Consider the following 26896-nt stretch of genomic DNA (forward strand, 5'->3'; position numbering starts at 1 on the left):
ATTGCGTCATTTATCACATTTTTGAATGAAATTGTTAAAGCTTGCTGGTCCACCGTATTTTAATTAAAACTTTGAAAAATCACAGGAAAAAGTTAGTTAAAATATTTTGTAAATATATCTTTATAAAAAAGGGTTATTAATAAAGAGTAGTGGGAAGCCACAAGGCACACGTGCGATTATAATCTCTGAAGGTCATAATTACTGACTTTCTTACTATGCACGAATTTAACATTCGCTCGAAGGAAAACATCGTGAGGAATCCGGCTTGCTCGACGAAGACTCGAACAAGTCGACTGCGTGTGTCAGGCATAGGAGGCTGATCACCTACTTGCCTATTAGATTGACAAATCATCATGACACAGATACAGAAATCTGAAGCCTAGACCTAAAAAGGCTGTAGCGCCACAGATTTTTTTAATATTGCGATGAAAAAAACACTGTCGTTTTGTTTTAAAAATGCTAATTTAATTTTCCCGTATAGAAACGTAGGGATAAACATCAATAATTATATATATACGGAAATGGTTCAAATTATTAACCTACTAAATGAATTGAACACGTCCTAATTATATATGAATGGCGCAGAGGCAATAAATACAGTACTTTATGAACGTGTTGGTGTCGTAATTAGGTGAAAGTTGGATATAGGCTCCCGTTAATGTCACCATGCGATGAGGAGATAGAATTGGTGATCTACCGTGCTGGGGTCAATAGAACGATTATGGTGAAGACCTTCTAGTTGTTATAGGAGGCCGATATTTAGAACTAAGAACTTCAAGTTGTTCTAAAGTTATTTTTCTATAAAATTTGTTGTTTTCTTAAAAAAAATCAATATTTAAACTATTGTTAGATTTATTGATATAATGGCTCGGCACCTTCCATGGAGTTTAGGCCAAAAACTTTTTTGAGGTTTTTTTTTGACGTTCATAAGTGTAGGTAACACCTACATGTGATTTTTTTGTTAAACAATAATTGAACACTACTTACACTACACACCTGCACTATCATCCTCATTTATCCTTTACTAATCAGTTGCACTCTCACTAATCAAAGCGAATACAGACCTTGAGAGAGTTACATTTATAGACTGGTTAAATAGATACTGATAAAACAATATGAGGTTGCTACAAAAAAAGATAACAAAAATGTTTGTTTTATCTACGCATATGAATACATATTATGCATATATGTAGATAAAAATTAAATATTCATTTCATTCATTCAGATTATAGAATTCTATCCACAAAGAATCGTACATCATTACTACAATCCATAATGTACCATTTCTTCTATAGTTTTGGCCCTTGTCTAAGAATCTAGACAACACACAGAATAATTGAGAGGATTTACATATTGTTAAAATGTTTAGAAAAGAAGATTTTACTAATCAATTTTACAAATATAATAATAATACTATTATTATAATTTTATAAGAGCCACTTCGGAATTCATACAAGTAAACATTATTTACACTTGGTACAAACAATAAATTACTAAGCAAAATTAAATTAAATCATTAGGCAATTCTTTGAAACAGCAACATTGTCAAAACAGCCGGCAGCCGGCCAGCTTATCATAAATCTGATAATGTTCACTGTCGTGTACTTAGCGTTTGATTGGTTTCATTAAAATAATATAAGCAGCTAGTTTCCGCCCGTGGTCCTACTTGGGCTAGATTGAGTTGAGAACAAATTGCAGTGTTTCGGGTAAATCTGCATATAACTTTAGTTGTTAAGTAATTAGTGATTGATACTACTTGAATATTTAATCATAAAGTTCATATTCATCGAATAGTGATTTGACCCTTTGGCGTTGCGTAGATATTACCATCCCATTTACCATGGAACTCCCCATGAAGTTCAGAGGAGTTATTCGGAATAATACGTTCTGCTGAGTTTCATCATCGGACCTCGGGGTAGAATGCGAAATACCACCTGTATCACCTCGACGTTCGTCGTTCCACATCTGAGCGATTTTTAATGCAGTTGCCTCGGTCCACCACCATTTCCGAACCAATTCAGGACCTTCAAAAGTGTACCAATTCCTAAAAGACCGGTAACGCACTCGCGAGCCCTCTGGCATTGAGAATGAACTCTCTCAACACATGACGACACATGGTATCACATAACAGGAGAGCCTCTGTTCTATAAAAAAAAAAAATTTTTTAATATTCGGGAGAGATAAATAATGAATTTTTAGAGTTTTGGATTGAAAGGGGAAAAGGGGAAAGGTGGTAATATGCTAACTTAGCTTCAAGGATGGTTGTTTTTAGGAACAGCGCCTGTACTCACTTCCAATAGACTGCGATACCAATTCCACCGCTTTTGTACATACACATTCGATGTCGTTCTCTCAATATCCAATCAAAATTGTAGCGCTGATGTCAATACCTTGGAATCGCGCGGTATCGTTATTGGAAGTTAAGTCATCAGAGTCCTTACTCTGCTCAGTTGGAGTTAAGAAAACTACCAATAATGAAATCGAAAATTTCAAAATATATTGATGTAGTCTGCTTTACCCACCATTGTTAATATGATAAAATATTCAAACTTTTAATTTAATCGTGTACTTCAATAAGCTTTAAAATCAATTACTATTATACATAACTAGAAATGTTGCTTGTTTTATTTGAATTCTATTCAAATACTGTTAAAGCGGTTATTGACAAATTATACGTTTATATTCAACATGTATGTAACATTTATACAATTCTTATAAATTAAATATTTTCAAGATATTTTTGTCCTCTTCCTTTCAACCATTTAGTAAATTTTTATAGAACCTCATATGGCGCAGATTTTGACTGGCTACGGGGCCGTTGGACACTTTTTACACAGATTCAAACTGTGACGCTAGAACTGCGTGAGATTTGACACTCCCTTACTTCCTAGCTTCTCGGCCACAGATCTGCCTGATCTCGTGTCTGATAGGCTACTATGTAGGGGTCCTATATGTATTAAAAAAAAAGAGTTCGTCATATACGCAACGGAAGCTATAAAAGTTATTACACTGTCCAATGCTTCCTTATAAATTCATAAAATGCATGAACTGCTGCTCTATATTTTTAAAATAAAAAAGGACCTGCAGGTCGGCAACAAATGATGCCGACCTGCAGGAATATGCACCACCCACATGAGTGTTACTATTATTCATTTAGCATTGTATTGTGCATGAACAGTGTTGGTTTAGTAGCTTCGGCGTGCAACTCGATCGTAGGTTCAATCAGGCCCTCCACGAATAGACTTTCTGGGTATGTGCGCATTAAATACTTGGTCCGAGAGCTGGCACCAATTTTTGGGCAGGTATTTGAGGCAAGCTGAAAACTTGTCACATACCTCTCCTATTATATTCCAACACGGAATTGCAGACCTGGCTGGTGAGTAGCGGGGCTAAATCAAACCCTACATTTTTAAAAATATTAATTTTTCCCCCAAAAATATATTTGAGGCAATACGCAATTTATATATGTTGCAGTGTAATACTTAATAAATACGAAAAAAAATAAGCCAGACAATTTAATCGGGGCTGTAACATTGCCAGACGCGTGTAAAATTTTTTTTCAAAAAATTATAAAAAATGTTTTTGAGGCAGCTTGAAATTTTAATGGAATGTTATTTATAACTATAAAATTAGATTCCCAAAAAGACAGATCATTTCGGTAGGGCTTTTTACCTGCCAGGTGATCAAACAAATAATGGATGGGTACGGGCCTGTACTACTATAGACAAGCTGTAGTGTGAGAGAGAGCGCATTTCGACAGCTGTCTTCGTTTTTGCTTGCCGCGTTACTATTGGCCACGTGACTTACAAAGCCGACACTGAAAATGAACCTTTCAGAAAAAAATTAAAAAATTGTGATCCCTCTACTTTACCTCCATGCAAATCTGAATTAAAACAACATCTTTTAAGAACGCAATATATAACAAGCATTTGGAGAAATGCATATTTACGATTCCCCAGTTCTTTGACACCTAATAGAAACGGATGGACACTTAATGAGGATACGTTAGATTTTCACTGGTTTGACGGAGAGTGTATGCCGCAATTGGTATTCGACGCTGTTGTTCACAAGGAAAATAAAAATAACGATGATGAAAATCATACTACAGGTGAGAATAAATGGTTTATTTTTAATAACTGCTGCATTCAAATTTCTGTGATTAATTTAAAAAAAAATATCTATTTCTTTCCGCAGATGATGAAGAGGTTGCCGAATCTGATACAGATGAATCCGAAGATTCAAGTAGTTCTGATGAAGAATCCACAGACGAAGAATGATAATTTATATCTGACGTGAAATGAATTTAATTTATTTCTAATTTTTTATATATATATGACGGCGCATTCCTAGCGCCATGTTAAGAAATACTGCAAATATTGGAACGAGATTTGACAGTTGTCAAGTCTGGCGGAGCGTCGTATCGATGGTCAGCGCGGCCATGTTGAATCGTTGGAAGTTTTTCGAACGTCAACGGCGAGCGCACCACGTCTGCGACGAATCGCTTTTGTTCTAAATAATCTGGTGTCTTTATGTTACAAAACTAATTGAAAGTGCTTGTTTAAGAGATTTCCTAATGAATAGTAAATAGATTTTGAGTTTGGTGACCAACATTAAAATTATTAAGACATGGCTGATTCTAATAATGAAGGGCATCCGCCCATATCAGAAGTGGGATCCCATGCGCTACTGACCGTGCAAAAACAACCACCTGACTAAAATAACGCCTTGAAGTTGTTAAGTAATATGGAAATTTTACTTACTCGGATGTTAGCGACAACGCAACCACCGGTGGCAACTGCTAACGCCCAGTATATTTCAGTGAAATTCATAGAGTTTAAACCGGTAGACGCAAACGCGGATATAGAAGGTTGGTCTTAATTACAGAGCTTAAAGTACTGACTAAACATTTAGAGGGCGTAGATTTCTCTAGCTCTTAGCAGTGTACTGAAAGGGCGCGCAGCTTTCTTGAGCAAGTTAAATTTGTATGAGCTGACATGGGAGAATGTAAAACAAAGTTTAATGGCTAGATTTTGTAAACCAAAATTATTTCAAGACTTCTTTGATGAAATATTGCGTTTTCAAATTGGAACAAAAGAAACTGCAGCAGAGTCGCCTGCGCTTATGGAATATGATCGAAACTATACCTAAAATCCGAATGTCAAGATTTTATAACTGGATACGTCATATCGGTCTTATGTGAGAAGGATGATTTGATATGCCGTGAGCTAAACGCATATACTGTCACTATTAAACCTCAGTTGTTTAGAATCTTAAGAGGCATTTTCCTAAAGCGAAGATCGGGGGTTACTGAAATCCAAGAGCCTGATTTCAAGCGACCTAGAATTGTGGACGCAAGATTTCCTGGTAAATATCATTTTTGTGGAATCCTCGGACACCGGCAAGCGTCTTCGAGAAGATTCTTCTTGGATGACTAAGCAGCAAGATCCGTCAACTGCAACACGTGCCCCCGAGAAAACTTCTACCGTAACCTGTTATATATGCGGTCAAGTTGGACACATAGCAACAATTTGTAAAGAAAAGGAAAAAGGTGGTGGATCTACTGCAAGGTAATAGGTCAATATCTGCGAACAGTGGCTGTTGAGGGGCACCTTGAGGATGTCATCTGGTGAGTCAGTCTCCTTTCTTTTTGTTTGATTGCGGATCGTCTTGCTCGTTGATAAAAGAGAGCTATTATACTAAGTTCCCAAGTACTGTGCGCAATGATTTTGTGTATCTTGCGGGCATTGGTGGTGATGAAATAAAATCTACGTCACAGATTTCGAGTGAGGTTAATTTTGAAAATTTTATAAAACTCTTGACATTTCATGTAGTACCAGACTCATGTCTTACGGACCCTGTTATAATAGGTAGGGACATTTTAGAAAACGGTGTGAGCGTCAAAATTAATAATGATAATTTGAAGTTAATGTTTGTGAGGCGATTGTTACCCATACTTTACTCGGATAGATACGGATTTGGCAGCTGATGATAGAGATGCCCTTATTAGACTATTGGACAAATATGCTAGCAGTTTCATGGATAGTGTTCCCCGTAAACGCGTGAACACAGGAGAGTTAGAAATTGATTGATAGGGGTCTACCCCATAAAAGTGTTCAACGACGCCCATATCCGTAATACCATTATACAGATGCTTACCTCCGAACCAGTTCTGATGATCTTTAACTCGGACTTACCCGTTGAATTGCATTGCGACGCTAGCTCGGAGGGATATGGGGCGATCTTAATACAGAAAAAGAAAGACCTTCCCCATTTTGAAGAATACTTTAGCCGACGAACCTCTGAAGTAGAGTCCCGCTACCACTCATATGAACTGGAAACGCTGGCAGTCGTACGAGCGGTAGAACACTTCCGGCATTATTTATACGGCCGACGTTTCAAGGTTTTCACGGACTGTAACTCATTAAAAGCATCGAAATCTAAAACTGACCTAACCCCACGTGTTCATCGCTGGTGGGCATTTTTACAAGCCTACGATTTCGATATCATATATCGCGAAGGTCGTGGCATGGAACACGCGGATTACCTTTCTAGAAATCCCCTGCCGGACCCCAATAGCTTAATTTCCGAGTCACAAGTCTCTTCAAAACCTACAATTCAGATAGTAAATTTTGTAGAATTACATCAGGGTTGGCTTTCTGTAGAACAGAAACGTGATGCAGAGGTCCAAGACTTGATCAACAAGCACAATAATAACGATTTTCCTGAAACGGTTGGTCAGACATATGACGTTAGGAATGGCATTCTTTATAGGAAGGTTGTAAGAAACAAGATTATATCATGGCTGCCAGTCGTCCCTCGCTCCCTAATATGGACTTTGATTAATCACGTTCATAACGAGTTACAACATCTGGGTGGTGACAAAACACTGGACAAACTGTACGAACAGTACTGGTTCCTTCAGATGTCCAAGTGCGTTAGAAAATTTATTGACTCTTGCATTGTCTGCAAGGCATCAAAAGGTCCCTCAGGTGCTCAGCCTGTGCAGCTACATTCTATTCCAAAAGCTCCGGTACCGTGGCACACGATTCATATAGACTTCACCGGCAAACTAAGTGGAAAAAAGTGACCGTAAGGAATATTGTTCAGTAATTATTGATGCGTTCACTAAATACGTATTATTAGAGCACACCTCATCATTAGACGCAGCTAGTGCGGTTCAAGCCGTTAAAAGTGCCGTTTGCCTTTTTGTAGCACCTAAGCGCATAATAGCTGATCAAGGCAGGTGTTACGTTAGCCAGGATTTCAAGAACTTTTGTTCAGAACATAACATTAAGCTGCATTTTATAGCAACTGGCTCCAGCAAGGCAAACGGGCAAGTCGAGCGTGTGATGCGCACTTTGAAAAGTTTGCTAACGATTATCGAAAACGATCCCAATAAAGCGTGGCGTGACGAGTTAGGTAATGTGCAATAAGCGCTTAATAGTACTAGGTCTACAGTCACCAAATTTACGCCAACTGAACTCATGTGCGGTATCCGTTCTCAATCTCTAGGTATGTCGAGAATTAGGTGTTCAAGTCCAGATTCAGAACAAGAACAGCGAATTGACGTAGAGTCAGCTAGGCAAGATGCGTCTCTTAACATACAAAGGGCAGCCGCATCCGATACTTTACGATTTAACCAGGGTCGAGCTACTATCAAGCCATTTTCTAAAGGCGATTTCGTATTCATCAAAAGTTGTGAACGCAACCAAACCAAGTTAGATAGGAAGTTTAGGGGTCCTTATGTAATAATCGCAGTATTAGATAATGACCGTTACGAGTTGAAAAGCATAACCGGTTCACATCGTACTTTCAAATACGCGCACGAGAACTTGCGTCCAGTACCTCGGGGTCATGACGGGTTAGTTGAAATATCTACTAGTTTGATGACTGAAGAAGAGGCCATGACGGCGCCGAACGATGTTGAACTCGATAATAGTCACCTCGACAGACCGAATGTTTGTGATATATATTGACTGCAGGCTCCGATACACTGTCCGCAGGATCAGACACGCTTACAGCGGAGTCTGATACCCTAAGTAACATTTCAGATCGCGAAATCTTTGAGCATGAGGTCCGAATTCACGCAGAGCAAGACAGTCCGTAACTTATAGGTATGTGTAATCTGTAAGCGCTGAAGTTTACTTAACTATGTTGGCACGATTAGTGAGATGAGTCATTGAATAACGTGGTGTGTGTGTGTGTGTGTGTGTGAAGGTGGTCGAAAGGATAATGTCGTCCGGGCCATGCAGCTGATAGCGGCTGGTCGAAGGGACACATTCATCCGGTCCAACCGTAAGTGTTCATTGGTCGAAAGGATAATGTCGTCCGGGCCACGCAGCTGATAGCGGCTGGTCGAAGGGACACATTCATCCGGTCCAATCTTAAGTGTTCATTGGTCGAAGGGACAGTGTCGTCCGGTCCATGCACGAGTGGCTGGTCGAAAGGACACACCCGTCCGGTCCAATCTTAGGTGTTAATTGGTCGAAGGGACAGTGTCGTCCGGTCCATGCACGAGTGGCTGGTCGAAAGGACACCCGTCCGGTCCAATCTTAGGTGTTAATTGGTCGAAGGGACAGTGTCGTCCGGTCCATGCACGAGTGGCTGGTCGAAAGGACACACTCGTCCGGTCCAAATTGATACTGTGAGTATGTTTGTTAGATAAAGAGTGTAATGTTTGTTAAGTGATTAGAAAAAGGTGCCGTCCGGTCCATGAGTGGTCGAAAGGACACACGCTTTTTTTATTCTGATAGTCATAGTTGTATGACAGTAGCATTACGTCTAGTAGTCATAGCTTGTCAGGTTGGGCGAGCGGGTAGATTTACTGACACCTGTCCGATTGATTGTGTCACTGTTACAGGACTGCAATCTGATGCGCCCGAGGACGGTCGAAAGTCAGTCCGGCCGTGACGGCGCATTCCTAGTAGAGCAAGATCCCAGGGCCGCCAGACGTCACGTATTTTCTGACGGATGAAATATGGACGATTGGGTAGTGTTAGTATGTACTATGATCGTATGCCTACCTGCTAGCTTGGTCAAACGGCCAATTTCCAGGTATCAGGTAATCAAGGTACACAAAAACATTACTTACTTCACGTAAATTCTCATGGCTGATTTTTATATATGTTTTCGAGTGTATAGTTAAAAATAAATTGTCAATACTCCCAGACACTTTCCGTCGGCCATATTGCTTAACAGACGCTTTAAGGGTCTCAAAATAATTAGTCAACTTCACGTAAATTCTGACGCTCCATTTTTATATATGTACATCCGACAACTATTTTAAAAGCTTTGACAAGAAGACAGACCGATCCAAGGGGCCAATCATCCCCTAAACTAAATTTTAATATTTCTATGAGTGGGAGAGCATTATCTACGCGCACGAGACTGAGTGAGACCGACTGCGCTGTTAAAGCCATGAAAATTACTTGAACAGATATTTTATAATTTTTAGAACTTTTGTTGACAAGTAAATTATAGCAACAAAAATAAGAAAAAATTGACACATAATAAATAATACTAAAGTCAGCCGACATTTTTTTTTTTTTCAATTTATTAATTAGAACTAAACAATATTTTTTAAAAATACCACTTATATTTAAATAGCAGCAATTTTTTTAATTAATTATTTATTGGAAATTTGGAAACAAAGTGGAAAAATATTAATTCTTCAATATTTCTTAACAGTGGCTTTTAATCTTCATTATCATCACCAACAAATATCAATCTTGAAATTGAATATCTAAATCGTGATCGTCATCATCAGCATTATCCTTATTTTCTTCCTCTGTAAAAAACAAGTTAAACAATGAAGGTCTGAAAAAACTAAAAAGATACAAATAATATGAGAAACGAAAATAATTTACCTGATTGTTCTTCCAGCGACTCACTGACAAAACCCGGTAATTGATCTCCATCGAACCAATGAAAATCATATTTACCATCTTGTAGTGTCCAGCCATTGTTTTCGGGGTTGAAAATATTTATCATCTTCATACTTGCATTGTTCCAAAGCTAGCCCGTCGAAACTGTTGCCAAAGCTCACTTTTACAAGGTGGTAAGTTACTGGCATCGAAGTTTCTTAAATTCTTTCGATTGAATTCTTCATTTATATCAGATACCATGTATGTAAATGATAAACAACTGTAGTCTGGCAGCATCTACATCAATTATTCCAGGAACGTTGTAAACATCACAGATAAATTTTTGTATTATGTTGAATACACGTTCTTCTTCATCTACATCACCAACAAAATCCAACGTACCAAAACGGTGAAATGCTTGTTGGTACTCTTCATGTTTCTTCAAAATATTAAACGGCTTTTGCTTGCCCTTTTTGAATAATAATAATTTTTCAAGTAATTTTCATGACTTTAACAGCGCAGTCGGTCTCACTCAGTCTCGTGCGCGTAGATAATGCTCTCCCACTCATAGAGATATTAAAATTTAGTTTAGGGGATGATTGGCCCCTTGGATCGGTCTGTCTTCTTGTCAAAGCTTTTAAAATAGTTGTCGGATGTACATATATAAAAATGGAGCGTCAGAATTTACGTGAAGTTGACTAATTATTTTGAGACCCTTAAAGCGTCTGTTAAGCAATATGGCCGACGGAAAGTGTCTGGGAGTATTCACAATTTATTTTTAACTATACACTCGACAACATATATAAAAATCAGCCATGAGAAGTTACGTGAAGTAAGTAATGTTTTTGTGTACCTTGATTACCTGATACCTGGAAATTGGCCGTTTGACCAAGCTAGCAGGTAGGCATACGATCATAGTACATACTAACACTACCCAATCGTCCACATTTCATCCGTCAGAAAATACGTGACGTCTGGCGGCCCTGGGATCTTGGACCATAGCGCCATGTTAAGAAATACTGCAAATATTGGAACGAGATTTGACAGTTGTCAAGTCTGGCGGAGCGTCGTATCGATGGTCAGCGCGGCCATGTTGAATCGTTGGAAGTTTTTCGAACGTCAACGGCGAGCGCACCACGTCTGCGACGAATCGCTTTTGTTCTAAATAATCTGGTGTCTTTATGTTACAAAACTAATTGAAAGTGCTTGTTTAAGAGATTTCCTAATGAATAGTAAATAGATTTTGAGTTTGGTGACCAACATTAAAATTATTAAGACATGGCTGATTCTAATAATGAAGGGCATCCGCCCATATATATATTTTTTTTTCTTAAATAATTGTAACACTGAAGAAATATTATATTTTTATAAATGTAGTTTTGCGATTTTATATTTTAATCATTGGTTTTTTTTATACGTAACCCTTATTAATTTTAAGATGAAAAAGGTTTTAAATTTCCGTATAAATTTTGACTTGGAATAATGTCAGAGAAACAATTTTTAGTTTTGAATGTAGGGGCAACAGTATGAATTCTGTGCAAAAAATTTTGGAACAAAAATTGTTGAAAAATATTTTTTTTTACATTCTCTTCAAAAAATAAATATTTTTACGGAAATATCAAATATTTAAACAATTCATTACGTTTAAATTCGCATTAAAATTGATAATATAACTAATTTTTTAAGATAAAAAAGAAATCACAAAATTATGTCCCTTCAACGTCCATAAATCAATACAATCACTTTTATGCAAAATGAATTTAGTACAAATTCAGATTTTTTTTTATTTTTTACTCCGAAATTCTAACTAGAAACCTCATGGGTTATTGTAAGTCACGTGGCTTGGCTAGAGCCAATAGTAACGCGGCAAGCAAGAACGAAGACAGCTGTCGATATGCGCTCTCTCTCTCACACTACAGCTTGTCTATAGTAGTACAGGCCCGTACTCATCCATTATTTGTTTGATCACCTGGCAGGTAGAAAGCCCTACCGAAATGATCTGTCTTTTTGGGAATCTAATTTTATAGTTATAAATAACATTCCATTAAAATTTCAAGCTGCCTCAAAAACATTTTTTATAATTTTTTGAAATAAAATTTTGCACGCGTCTGGCAATGTTACAGCCCCGATTAAATTGTCTGGCTTATTTTTTTTGTATTTATTAAGTATTACACTGCAACATATATAAATTGCGTATTGCCTCAAATATGTTTTTGGGAAAAAAAATTTTTAAAAAAAAATGTAGGGTTTGATTAACCCCGCTACTCACCAGCCAGGTCTGCAATTCCATGTTGGAATATAATAGGAGAGGTATGTGACAAGTTTTCAGCTTGCCTCAAATACCTGCCCAAAAATTGGTGCCAGCTCTCCTACTACTAGGAAATCGGCATGCATTACCCAAACCAGATGACGTGTGCACAGAAGCCTGAACACCTACTTGCCCATTAGAAAAAACCTGATCACCAAACAGATACAGATTTAGCCAGATATCTGTTCCGCCAGATCTAAAAGGTTGTAGCGCCACTACGTTTTATTATTGTTTTGTGCATGAAGGTACCTTAAAATTACATTCTTCTCGAATTGTTAAACAGTTCAGTGGATGACGGTGTAGGCGTGTTTTTATTTTTCCCAATTAAAGCTAATTAGTTGTTAAGTTATACCATTAGCGAGATTAATGATGTATTTAATAACGCATTTTTATGTATCTACATTTATTTGAGTAAAAAGCTCGCGTAATACATTCATCATTCGATTGGAATTAATATTCAGTTGAATATTTATGTTTGTTATCTATGGATTTGATTCACTTTTAAACGATAAATGGTGTTTGGAGATTGATTTTTGAGAAATATTTCAACATGGTTAAAAGTAAATAGCGGGTATTTTGATTTTAATTAATAGTATTTACAATATTCTTAATCTACATAGTAATAATAATAATAAAAACTTTAATAAAATTTCTAAAGTTTGGGCCCTGTGGCAGTGTACCTTTAATGCTTGCAGCATTACCTCACTGTATTGCGATACTTATTCGTTAAGCGAGGAAAGCCCCAGCTCTGGGGTCACCGGAACCAGGCGTCAACTTAAATCTTGTGTTCCCCTTGTGAACCCCACGACCCAAGAGGAATAAAATCAAAGTTGGAATTTTAGTTATAATTTTGTGCACTGATTTAGCATAGCTGCTAAATCAATATTTATTAAGATAATTTTTCCTATTTTTTAAAGAAACAAAAATAACAAATCAAACAATAAACATCTTTTAAGTGAGTTTAATTTAACAATATGATACTAACATAGTTTTAATTAAAAATTTGTAGGTTAAAAATAACAAGTTACCTTCGACACAAACTTTTTAAAAAGTTCTTCTTTCGTAAAAACTCAACTCATACAATGCATTTGTGCAACCCAATTATAGCGTTCAAGTCAATTGAAGCAAGTAAAACCGCAAATTGGCGAGTGTTTTCATTTATTTTACGGGCTAGGCCTCGGTAATGACCTTATTGTGTAGAGCCAGGAGCTGGAACAGGCCACAAATAGTCCAGGAGGTCATGGAGGTCATGGAAGTTGAAACTAGTTAGTCGTACTAACACAGTGACTCAGTATGCAATGTTAATTATGTTTTATGGTGCTGGCACGTTGCTATTTCATTAGATAAATAAAATCAAATATAATTTGTTCATGTAACTTTTATACGTAAAAAATGTTTTAAATTAACATTTACTGCCTTTTCTCATCAAGCGCAAGGGGCTGGCGCAGTTAAGTTAATTATTAAATTAATTTAGAGAGTATTAAGGTTTATTTTAAACGAAACGAATAAAATTTAATTCAGGAATGAAGGACATTAGCCTCACATATTTAATATGCATTTATTTAACTATGAATGCATGGGTTTCGCAGTAATCCTACTAATAAATAATTTGCCATTGTTACACAAAATAAGAGGCCCTGAGTACATTCATCACCTCGACATATCCTTAACACGAAGAAATGCACACAATTGTCAGTCGTAAGGATAAGGATAACATTAATAAGGGAGTAATTAGAGAGACTGATAATATACTATCTAATACTTTGCCTTTAAAATTCGCACTAACACTTACTAATAACTTACAAAATTGAGTGCGTAACTAATAAATGAAATTGGTAAAAATGTAATCAAATTTAAAATGCGTCTAGCATAGCAAATTAAAAATCAAATGTGACGATCGGTCGAATTAAAATGCTAAAGATCACACTTTATAATGTAAAAAATATGTATTTCGAACGACATAGTGTAATGGTTGCGGCTCCTTACAAACGTTGTGTAAAACAAAAAACTTGGCGGTTAAAAAGAGTGGCGGAGAGTTTATTGCCAGTTCTCTTCCGTTCTACGCCTTTGATTTGAGAACTGGCGGTAAATGTAAAATTAGAAGCATTTAATGTATATTTCTTTTTTGACGTTCATAAGTGTACATTGTGTTACCTACATGAATAAATGATTTTTGACTTTTTGACTCGAAATTTATATCCCATTTAAGCTTTACTTCTCATTTTGAAATTAAGATTAGTTCACTAAAATAATGTTATCGGATAACTGGAGTTGCATGTGGAACTAATTTATTCGTATTAATAAAACGCCTTAGACAGAACTACAGACTACGGGTGTCGCCAAGAAGGAGGCTTCTTATTTATTTATTTTCAGTGCGTGATAATATGCCATAATACTATATGCAAATAATAGCAGCTGTTGCTTTGCTGTTTAACACAGTTAGTTTTATTTATTCATTTTATATAAGAATTCAATAAAAAATCATGATAAGGCGATTAGTAATTAGTTTGTAATTAATTAGTAACAATTAATGAATCTTTGGGATGCAGCTGTATGTACCATGCGAGCAAGTACTAATTTCGCCACATAGAAAGTAAAAATCTATTAGACGGGGTTAGAACGCCCGTCCTTACTCCTCCGATCCGATAAAACCGATCCCTTATTACTGCTAGGATTATTAAATTATTTAGCTATTAGGCTCATTAACTGTTTATAGAGTATAAAATAAATCAGTGGCGCTACACCCTTTTTTAGGTCTGGGCCTCAAATTTCTGTATCTGTTTCATGATCTCTTGATCAGCCTTCTGTGCCTGACGATGTTTTCCTTCACCGTTCAAGCGAATGGTAAATGCGCACACGAAAGAGCGTCCATTGGTGCACAGCCGGGGATCGAAACAACGATCTCTCATCTCAGGGATGAGTGTCGCACGCTGAAGCCACTGCTCTATATTGCGTATAAAAGCCCAACTAAATATGCAACATTATGAATTGCATTTAATATGAATTCCCAAAAATAACTATGTATAGCCATTAATATTTATTAGTCTCCATAACGACTCTGAAAGTCTCATTACTCAACAAAAAATACACTTTCAGACTATTTTCTAACGTGAGATAAACGTATGATCGTTTTAAAATATAGCGGTATAAATTGTAAGTGAATAAAATTGTCGTCGAATTGTGAGAGAAATGGCTTTAGTCTAGACTTGAATTAATAAAAATAATTATTCTATTTTCTACTGACCTAATGCACCAAGGTTAGACTGTATGCATATTTCGTGTCGATTTGGAATTCACTATTTTTATCTTTACGACGTATTGAAGCTTGATCGATGGATATTTGTATAGATATAGGTATTTAGCATAGGAAATAGCTAGTCATGATGTGAAAACGTCAAAATTGAAAGTAATAATATGCCCGATGCAGTGGGATGTGATTAAATATATTTATGTATACAAATCTTTTGTGTTTGTAATTAAACTCCTCCTAGTTTACTGATGAAATTTTTTGTGTGTTCTAGAGGGTTCGGGAATGGTTTAAATATATAATTAGATGATTTTTTATTTATATTTAAGACACACAAGACAACGTCTGTCGGGTCAACTAGTATTTTAATCTCTTTGATTCTAATTAAAATAATATGTTCTCTTATGTTTGTTGTCGCTAAATATATTATTGTTCTCTTAGAAAGGTATAATTACTAGAATTATAATGAAGGCATTTATGAAGTGTATTTGATATTACTTTTAGTTTTCATTAAATGAAAACAATTGAAGTTTTGATTATTGATAATCCAACATTTCGCATGCTTTAAAGCTTTAGTTCGGCGTAGAGGGACCCAGTTAGCATTTAGATTATTTTTATCGATGTTATTAAGATTTAAATTGTATGTAGGACATAGTGGCAAAAGGTGTCAGGATTCAGCAATAACTCACCCTGCCAAAACTCAGCGAAGTGCAGACAAAATAAATCGTCGTACCGTCACATAATTTAATTATAACGCATCGTTGTGATAAATATTTATAAATCTACGCTTTATTCAAATACAAAAAACAGAAGCAATTTAAATTTGGGAATTGTAGTAGATCGAAAACACTTATTGAAAGGGATAAAATGAAGTAATATCTGGAACTATTAAAAATCCTTTCGCTGTCTACATTATTCACGAGTGCCAAGTAAATGTAATTCTTTATCGAATTTAAAAAATACAATAAACAGCACCATAAATATAGAGATTTATAAGTATTAAAGTATTCTTCATACATCACGAATGATTAGTGTTAATATTACAAGTAATTTTAAATGAATAGTGGTAATTTACTTATAAAATTAGTGGTTCATCAAAAAAAAACTGTTTTAATTCAATCTATTGGAATCTACAACACGTATAAAATATTATTAATACTTAAAAAAGGGCCCGAACGTAAATTACCTACAACTAATTAACTAACAAAAACCTTTTTTTAAAACACAAATTAGTTAGTCACGTCACCCAGTTAATTTGGCATGACTTCAACGTCACTTCAACGTATGTTTTGACATAAATGTTCAGAGTTAAATTAACTTTTGACTTATTGTTCGTATAATTAAGAGTTATAGCACTTTAAAGATGCAATGAAATGAACATACCGCTCTGTAATCACTGTTAAAATTGCTGGACGTTAAGTATTTTCTCTAATTTCTTTTTATAAAAATTACTCGTTTGCAAGGTTTGCGTTCATAATTTCATACCAATATCAGTATTTATCGTTGAACGTATTGTTGAGTAGTTCTTTTAAAACACTGCCCCATGCTTTACGAATCTATTAATTAGCTTTAATGAATATACCTAGTTAATGAGAAATTGTTAATTAGAAGTTGTACATCAAATAACAAAAAGAATAAGTACTTTTAATGTAGATACGTACAAAGTACGATGATAACCAGTGGCGCTACATCATTTGAGGTCTGGGCCTCAGGTTTCTGTATCTGATTTGTGATCATTTGTTTTTTCTAAGAGGCATGTGATTAGCTTCTGTGCCTAATACGCGCCGTCTACTTTAAGGCATGCTGTTTCCTCGAGCATCGAGAACGGGATTTCTTTAAAACGTGGGCGGAAGCGACGACATCTCGTGATGCCAGAGAACTTAAAAAAGGATATAACTCTGCCTCCAGGTCCTTCGAACAAGAGATTGCTAGGGCAAAGTCTGAGCACATTGGCAGATTGGCTCGCCTCCCTTCGGGGGACTTGAGGCTTCTGTCTTCAAACCCTTGAACACTGGGATCCCACAAGGCTGTGTCCTCTCCCCGATCTTTTTTCATCTGCATAACAGTTACATGTTGAACTTAGCAACATTTATAGCTGGGGATACTCTTAACATTGGACGTGCAGGTATTACACGAGCAGTTGTCGATACGTACCGAAACAATCTGGTGTCTGAAGTTTAAGATCTGCTATATGGAGTCTAGGACTTTCCGCAATCAGTGAATGCACCCAGAACCTTTTAGGGCTTCTTTTTTTAATTCTTCTGTGAAGTAAGTATAACGTAGCAGCTCGTTTCTGGTGTGTGTCCATGGCGGTCTGGAACTCAACTGATCGTTTAACCGCCCGTCTTGCACCAATACGGGCGATTGCGATAATCAGCCGCCAAGTTTGCGAGCGATAATCGCAACCGTGACGGCTGCATAACCGCACAAAACTCCAGACTCGTGAGTTTTGAAAATAAAACTCCATAACGCCACCGCGGCGGGCGTGGGTGAAAACCGCTTCGTGAGTCCTTAGCCTTACTCTCCTTAAAGCCACAGCCAGCATCGGAATACTGGGCGTTGACACATCGAACGATATCCAGTTTCGCGGTCATTTAGGAAAGGCGAAAATAGCTTCCAAGCAGCTTGGTGTGCTCAGCAAGGCCACAAATTTCTAATAAACTTCTTTCTTTAGTATTCTACAATTATTGTTTCTTATACGTTCATTTAAGTGATGATACATATCTAAGAACACATTATAATGTGAATATAAATATATGGCGTTATAATGACACTGTATTATTATATCATTGAAATGGCGGCTTTACGACATTTGCCGGAATTAATAGCGTTTTATAACGTAAGTAGTTATTTGCAAAATACGACGTTTCTCAAAAGCGAAAAGTTGTATGTATTAGGAGAAAGTTTGCATTTTAGGTTCATAGGTATATTGTCGACCTAATACTTACGAGCCAAATAGTTATATTTCTGTTTCTATATGGCCTGTGACTTACTACTGATCAAATAAAGCATACGCTTTTCAGAGTAATAAAGATGATCACAAAGTATTTTAAATTGTATCCACCAATAATAATAAATAATAGCCCTGTATTTGTAAGTATTTGAAATAAATTTTTTAACACTTAAACACATTTATATTTATATCTTATTATTTATAGGTGTGTCTGCTGTGTTTTGGCAAAGGCCTCCTCCAAATCCTGCCATTCTTGTCTGCTCTGTGCCACTCTCTGCCATATAAGGGACAAAGCGTCAATCAAATAATACTTTTCCCCCCTAAGATTTGAGTCGTAAAGCGGTGTAAATGGTGTGTGTGTGAGGTGTAATGTGTGTGTAAATTGGTGCGTGAGCAACCCACGTAGTTAACCTCAACCAATACGGTTTACAGACCATAAATAACACTAGTTACGTTTACGAGTACATAAGGAAATTGGTGGTATTAAGATTTTCATTCACTTTCACTAATTTAGCCAGGTGTCATGGATCAGCTGACAGACACGACGTTTATGAGCTAATAATATCGTTAACTAGCTTTCATATTATTATAATTGGTATGTCTAGAAGACAAGGTAGTTTAAGAGATTTATAGCGAATTCAATATGAACAAGTATACTGACGTACAACTTGCGAGGTTTATTTATATGAGTGTGTTCGCGTAATTTAAAGTATTATTGTACTGTACTGTCAGTAAACCCTCGGTACTTTTATAACGCGTTTTCATATTCCGCGATTTCAGTCACTCTTATAACACGTATGTATTGTGATATTTATAATGATTTGTATAAATTATTTCGTTCATAACATTTTTATTCATATTCGATTTAAATCCCCTTTAACGAGAAAAGGTAAATGTGATCATTTGTACATAACGCGTTATATGGGGACGTACAAGCTAGTTATGCGAGGATACTCCTACAACGCGTTTCCTATAACGCGGAACTAATCTACCGTGCTATAGGAGGGAATACTGTATTTACTTCACAGTCTCCTAATGCGTTTGTCATACATATGACTATAGGATAAAGTAGATATTTCTCCTTATTTTCCGTTGATCACTCTATTTATTGGCAGTTAATTTTCAAACTACTGAGACCACTAAAATATTTCATTCCACACACAGTACATTGTTACTCAAGATAAGTCTAAAGATACAGAGATTCTCCATTATCCGCGTATCGGCAGTTCGTAGGAACATTATTCCCTACTAGGAAATGTTTTTAATATGTAATGTCAATATTATCTGAATCCAGTTAAACGTAACACCGTTCATGCTTTCTTCGAACTTACATTTATACAAAGAATATTTATATACAGAAGCGCCATAACTCAAAGTATATAATAAGTTTTGAGATAGCTAACTGTTGGCTTTGTTAATATATTTTTCACTACACTTTGTTTTAGGCATGAACGGTATGGCGACGTCAAAAAACATAAATAAATGTATTGGCTTTGAAATATCGCATCTTTTGTGAGAACATAAGTTATCAAATAATTTACATAAATTTAGAAATTGAGTCAAAATCTATGCGTTTTGGAATTTCACTAGAAATGCTCCACAATATACAGGTAAAGGATGTTTCTTTGCTTTGAAATACTATTTATTATTTAATCTATGGTAAAATAGTCGCAGACATGCCGGATCCATCCATATATCAATCGGACGCAATCCACCGACATTTATTTACACCACGTATTTACCGCGCTATTTTAGGAGTAAATCTGTACCCGTTTTTGGATGTTGTTGTTAACAGATACTGGAGGTGTTTTTGTACCGCTTTCCTCTGCCAATATTGAGAATTAATTCATGTTATGATCCTAACAGCTTAGCTTCTTTACTAAAATAATGGCAATGGTACATAGGATGCCATCTTTGACTAAAAAAATCACGGGAAGTAGTGACTATATACCAAATGTTTAACACAGAAACTATGTTATCAATGATTGATATATGGAAAATTATATTATTTTAAAAATGTATCGAAAAGACTTAAGATTTTAAAAACTATGAAGTATGTGGCAATTCTTTAAAAGCACTAGCTTATGCTAATCCCAAGAAGGAAGCATTAGTGTTAGCTGCGATGTAATCAAAGCTTAAGGAATTACGCAATACAGTGGCCGAACAGAGCTTCAAAAGCTATCAAAGCTTAAATAAACCTCACCGCAAACCTCAACGGTAGACCTAATTTAGCAACAATATCTATCTTTAGCCCCATTTTACGATATTTACTTTCTCATCAAATCCTGCGAATTATGCTGTTATGTACCAGGCTGTCAGAAAACCTCAGGAGATCAAAAGAAGCTCAGCATTAGTTCCTTGTTTATATTTTGCAATGTGTTCAGAGAATTGTGTAAGTGTGTGAAGCTTGTTTGTGTTATCAGTCAATCTAAGTTATGTAGTACAAAATGCGATACAAGGGAAATCCTGTAAGACATTTTCTTATATCAGCATAATGCATAATCATTTGGATGCGTTACCTTTTTAATGTTAAGAGAAACACAACTCTAAATTAACTTGTAGTTATTTACATTTGAAATTTCAAGAACCTCATTTAGTAATGTGACTATTTTAAATTAAAATTGAGACATCAAGGGAAAGAACCTTAAATATCGTAGATAGAATATTTTTCTAAAAGAAGGCTTTATTTTATTTTTAAACGTTAGTATAACTGCATTCAATGATTTTCTAAAAATTACTTGTCTCGTCAGGGAATCGAACCGACTCACATGTGAAAAAAACACCCCTTATATTTTTGATGCCAATCAAGAGAATGGTTAAAAAATAATAATTCTTCTTAAGTTACAGTATTTTGGAAGACAGGCACAGAAAAGAAATAAAAATACTTCCTACTTTTCAAAATAAAATAAAGTCTTCTTTCAGCAAAATATCCTATCTACATTTACGTAACTTTCCCTTGATGTCCCATAGTCTTGGAACGCCCTGTATTATTATAGATACCAGGTCCTCATAAAAGATACAGACACCTTTTTGTTCTAAACGAAGCTAATGAAGTTACAGGAAATATGTACTAAGAAAGTACCAATGGATATTGTTTAATCTAAACTCCCATATTTCATACTTAATTTATTAATAAATTATTCGTGTAGATCACTGAACATGCACAAGCCAAATCCAAAAGCCACTACCGGTGTTAAGCAATACAAATATTATGAAACACCAATTTGCACCTCCTGTGAACTAAATTAAATCGCTCTTATTACAACTCCATAAGGGCTAGAATGGAACAGACTATAAGGATTTAATGGTTATTGACTTTTAACTCTTAATCAATTTGAGCTCGATTCTCTCGTCTTGAGGTTTGATTTAATATTACTGTTTGTGGTCCAAGTGTATTCTATCCATCATATGAACATGATGGTATTTAAATATAACGAAATAATTTTATTTTAGATTACACTTTAACTTGCTAAATGATATTTATTTTACATTATGGGTATGTATATATATATGTAATAAATAATGACTGTCTTAAGTAAAACAAGCAGTGTAAGTAAGCAGTAAAACAAGTAGCCAACAGCTTATATTAAAATTACAATAAAATAAATATACTCGTACAACTACAAACTACGAATCCAACTACAAAATCAGGAAAAATGCTATGAACGGCCTACCCTAGTTAGTAAAAATTTAGGTTTCTTAGTAATAAAACCTATCAATGTAAAAAAGTATTGTTATTGTTACTTTAAGTGCATTTTGGAGTGTGTTAAAAATTTTACCTTAGAAAAATGAGCTTAGATAAAAATGACGCTTACTATTTGATAATTCTATCATTGCCAGGTAAAATTAAAAAACATCACCAAAACATTGTTAGGGAAATAATGTAAATAAACTTTAGCGTGCTTAAGTGCACCCAATAATTGATTAAAATGACTCAACTTATTTAAGGTCGATTCAAAATAATCTAACTTTGACATCGTGTAAAATTTATCGTGCGGCAATTAGGTTAGGTTTCGCTACCCGTGTCTGACACTCAGCTTGAAGTTTACATGCTTTGTGCGTGAGTTATTGACATGTTTGCTTAATATTGGCAACTATGGATTAAGACGTATAAACTATATTCCTTCATCAGCCTGTTCGCTTGTGAGGCGAAAACATGTTCGCGTAAGATATGTTTGAAGGATGGCGAAGCCGGAAAAAACTCCATGTACCCACATACATTTGTCCTCATGGCAAACAACTTGAACAAATGTCCTTGCCTGCGCAGACGCGATTTTTGGGTAAACATTAAAACTAACTATATTTAAAAGCTACCTACGTAAAAAGTATTCTACAGTTAAATAAAATAGTAAGATACTTTTTTTGCTCGTATGTGTACGATGCGCAAACTTTCCCCCAATTCCTTGTTTAATGCTCAAGAAGTTTGCCGGTATCTGTAAGTAATATAGGAGAGGGAAGAATTGATCTATGTTTCCGAAATAAGAATATATATTTTGAGACAAATGTAAGCAGATCTATGTAATGCGCTAGAACATTTTGAGCGTTGATGTGTACAACGTTAAAGTGCTTAGGCAGGTCTTCAAATATAGAGGATTTCAACTACACTACACCTACCTTAAATGATACCTTTAAAGTAGGAAGGCAGAACTATGGGAGGAATCACAACCAGACGAGCCTAGAGATAAGTAATCGCAATATCACTATCACTCAACAAATTATAAATTCTTCCTACGTTATATGCAACCAACAATAGTGGTTGAAGACTTCATATACATGCATAGTTATTTATTTATTTATAAGTGCTAAAACAAATTGTATGCATAAAATTATACAAGATAATATGACATCATACATTTTACACAAATGCACATACACAAATTATATTAGAACATAAGCAAGCTAGCAAGGGAAAGAATTAAACAAGCAACCACAAAATAAAAAACTAACAATAAATAAATAGTAACAAAAAAATGTTTTCATAACTGATACTAAATAGAAGCTTAAAGCTCAGAGCATGATAAACAAACTTACGTTAAGTTGGAAGACTGTTGTAAAATATATCAATATTTTCATAATATAAGCCCAGTGTTGCATAATAAGTCATATTTGTATTTAGAATTAAACTAAATTAGGTAATTGGAACATTATACACTCTAACATCATCTTAAAACCGTTTTATCTAAAAGCTGTCAAAATGGGTGGGCGAAATGTTCCATTTTCAAATAAAGCGCCATCTTTATTTGACATCTCGCTGACACTTCTTAGATTTTGTTAGCCGCGGAAAATCCTAGTTTATAAACTCAATATCCCAATGTTTGGTAATCGGTCATTAAGTCTATAAAATATGGTAGATTTGTCATACGAAAATAATCCAATGAAATATTCGTTGTATTTGAAATTAGAATTCATTACAGCAAGTCTTTGTACACCTAATGAAAAATCTAAATACCACGTTAATATGTTAATTAGCCTTCAACTTTCAGAAAATAGCAATATATAGAAAAGTAATAGAGACTCATTGCTCAAACCTTTCATTGACAACTCGTGTCAATACTCATGTAAACGATACAGTTTTATTAAATTATTATCAATTTTTTTTTTAAAAATTGCAAATAAAATATATGAGTGATAATTACAAATGGGTATCGTTTGTATTATCACATTGACATTACATTGCGATCTTCAAATTGTATTTTGCATTTCATTATCATTTCAGTAACTTTCGTTGATACCACGAAACAATTTTCTCTCTAGACGTCGAACGTATGTATTCATAGCTGAACTTGATTTGTAGTAAGCCAAATACTAAATAAAGTATAATTTTAATACTAAAATAATATAAAAAAAATAAAACTTTCAAAAACTTCCCAAAAACCCAAGTTTTAAAAACTTCATAATCAAAATACAAATTTTCTATATTCGCTACTATATAAGTAAAGAAATCATAAATCAATATATTATTCATAAATGGAACAGGAAATAGCCATTACAATCGAATAGCGTCGTAATCGATACTAAACGCGGAATCGAAATCGCATCGAATATTCAACACTCCGCACACGTCTGAACGATTTACAAAAGCTATTTAATTCGCGCCATCCCGTTGTTAAGTTACTGGAATGACAAATGGCAAAGGAAAGAGTACATTTAAGGTGTAATTTGTATGAATACCGCCTCTAAATGAGCCAATAATGTGATTGTTCGAAATGAAGTCAACTCGCGTGTGCTTTGGCAAATGTAAGCTAATCATTTAAACTAAACTAAAGCTTTAAATGTTCTTTAAAGCCACTTATATAAGGTTCATTTTCATTGCATAGATACTTTGCGAACACACTTATGTTTGCAAATCGGAAGGTGGCGCCACTGTGCAATAGATAGTGACACGGGCATTGATAAGTGTTATGGTATGTGCTAATGTGGGTAATACTTGTAAAGAATTTACGAAACAGGGTTTTTCAAAGACATTTTTACATATTTTGTTGAGCGTTAAAGATGTATATATTTTCCATATAAGAAGAAGCGGGAAGACTTTGACTTTGTTTAGCAGTAACAATTTAGTTTTTTCTTTGAACTATAAAGTGTTAATTGTCGTTTGTTTAAGGTTTAATTTCAAAATTATTTTACTTATGTTTTCTGTTTCATAAAAATAAATTAATATGAAATTCTGTATCCAATAGGTGTAAAAAATAAATGCAATTTTAAGTTTGAGCTTCCATGTAACCTCCACAGATAATTATTCCGATTCAAATATAGAGTTTGAACCATGTAATTTGTAGTTAGCGAAATCAACAAAAATAAAATAATATTATCAAAGAGATTTCTTCCGTAGATGACGTCGTTAAGGTGTTTGTTACTCTATCATTTAATTAGAGATTACAGAGTACGGCAGCAGGATTACTTAAATGCATTAACAATATAATATAGGACTAAATCTAGCACTCGAAGCAATAATCATTGATATTATGGATATAGAACGTGAAAATCAAAGAAAACCGGAAGTATTTTAAACGTGCTTCCCGATCCAATGAGACGTGACATTTTCTTCCAGACTGTCTACGCTTAATTTAGAATCAAATTAATGTGTATCTTATTTATATTCGCATTTAATTACTCTTGATTGAATAAGTGCGACTTTTGTGTATGTGGCTCATTTAATAAATAATAATATTATTCTCCTTTTGGGGCCTCTCCATTGAGAAGAAGGACTGGAGGTTGCCCGTCAGTCTCGTCAGATATAGCTCGCAAAGGCTTTATATTCTTAATATACTCGTACAATATTATATCACAAAAGGTACCAGAGTGTCCACCCCATTTCCATTTGGCTTAAATCTTTCAAACCGTGATTGTGATAGATTCTTGGTGATTTCAAATTAAGACGTTAATATATGAAAATTCGGATATTTTTTATATAGAATATTTAAAAATTCATTGAATCTCCGATACGTCAAAAGCTGTCGGTGGTCCAATATTTATAGGTGCAGTTGGCATACATATCAAGTGCACAGTCGCCACGCGTCTAGACAACGTTACATATCAATTTTATTGCAGGTACGCCAACTTGCATACGTATATTTATTAATTTTATACATATTTATTAGGTTCATAGCGATTTATTTGTCGGCGATGAGAATTTGTATTTGAATGTTGTGGTGATTCAGATTTTTTGAAACCTAAATTTGTTTGGATTAAAAATAGGATCGAGGCATTTTTAAGATCACTTATTATTTACTAAATATTTAATCGATTTTAAATTAAATTGTTACGTTCGTGTGCGAGAAAATCGCGAAGAAACCGGCGTGTTTTTCACCAAAAAATTACAATAAGTATCAGCTATTATAAATTATGATTGATAGCATCCTTGTTCCTTGTCCTTTTAGTTTAATAAAATTTGATGAGAGTGATCCAAAATATTTTTACTCGGCCGAACGTCACATTTTTTGAGTAGTCATTGCTTAGTTTGACTCGGGTTATGTTAGACGGGTATTAATTTTGATTTATACCTTTTTGATAAATTATATTTGTTAATAGTTACGTCCTCAATTAATAATTTTATAGTGAGTGTTTTGGGCGTTTTTATGAACTATTGTGAGGCAAGGTATCAGTAGGTTATCAGTCTAACCTCTGTTATTGTTCCCAAACTAATACAATTACTCCAAATCCTAACGACTGACAATTGTAAGCCTTTCTTCTTGGTAAGTTAACATCGTAACGAGGTATGTACTCAGGACTTATTATTTTAGTATTAAATTGTATATCACGGCCACCGAACCGTTCTTTGTGGTACAATCCTAGACGGAAAAATTATCATTATAAACCGTAGTAGCGTTACTATAGTATTTATTAATATATTATTTTGTCAATTGAGGAACTCAAGTACACACACAGTGCACACTGCACATGTAATTCATACCTTCGCTTTTGTTTTCAGGATCCACCGAGCTGAAATGAGAGAGAAAAAGTTATGTAAGTAGAAAATAGGTTTTGTTTGATATGAAAGTTCAGTTATAATGTAGAATTTTTCTATA

At 34.9% G+C, this 26896-nt stretch overlaps 1 protein-coding gene across 1 annotated transcript in view; it reads left to right on the plus strand.

The window, feature by feature from the left end:
- LOC125050317 overlaps window positions 1–26896 on the plus strand; it is a 156886-nt gene that overhangs the window by 20707 nt on the left and 109283 nt on the right. Inside the window, exon 2 of the mRNA XM_047650066.1 lies at window positions 26800–26834. The gene's annotated coding sequence lies outside the window, so the exon portion shown is untranslated. The remainder of the gene's footprint in view (window positions 1–26799; window positions 26835–26896) is intronic.

This window comes from Pieris napi, chromosome 6 (assembly GCF_905475465.1).
Source record: "Pieris napi chromosome 6, ilPieNapi1.2, whole genome shotgun sequence".
Lineage (NCBI taxonomy): Eukaryota > Metazoa > Arthropoda > Insecta > Lepidoptera > Pieridae > Pieris > Pieris napi.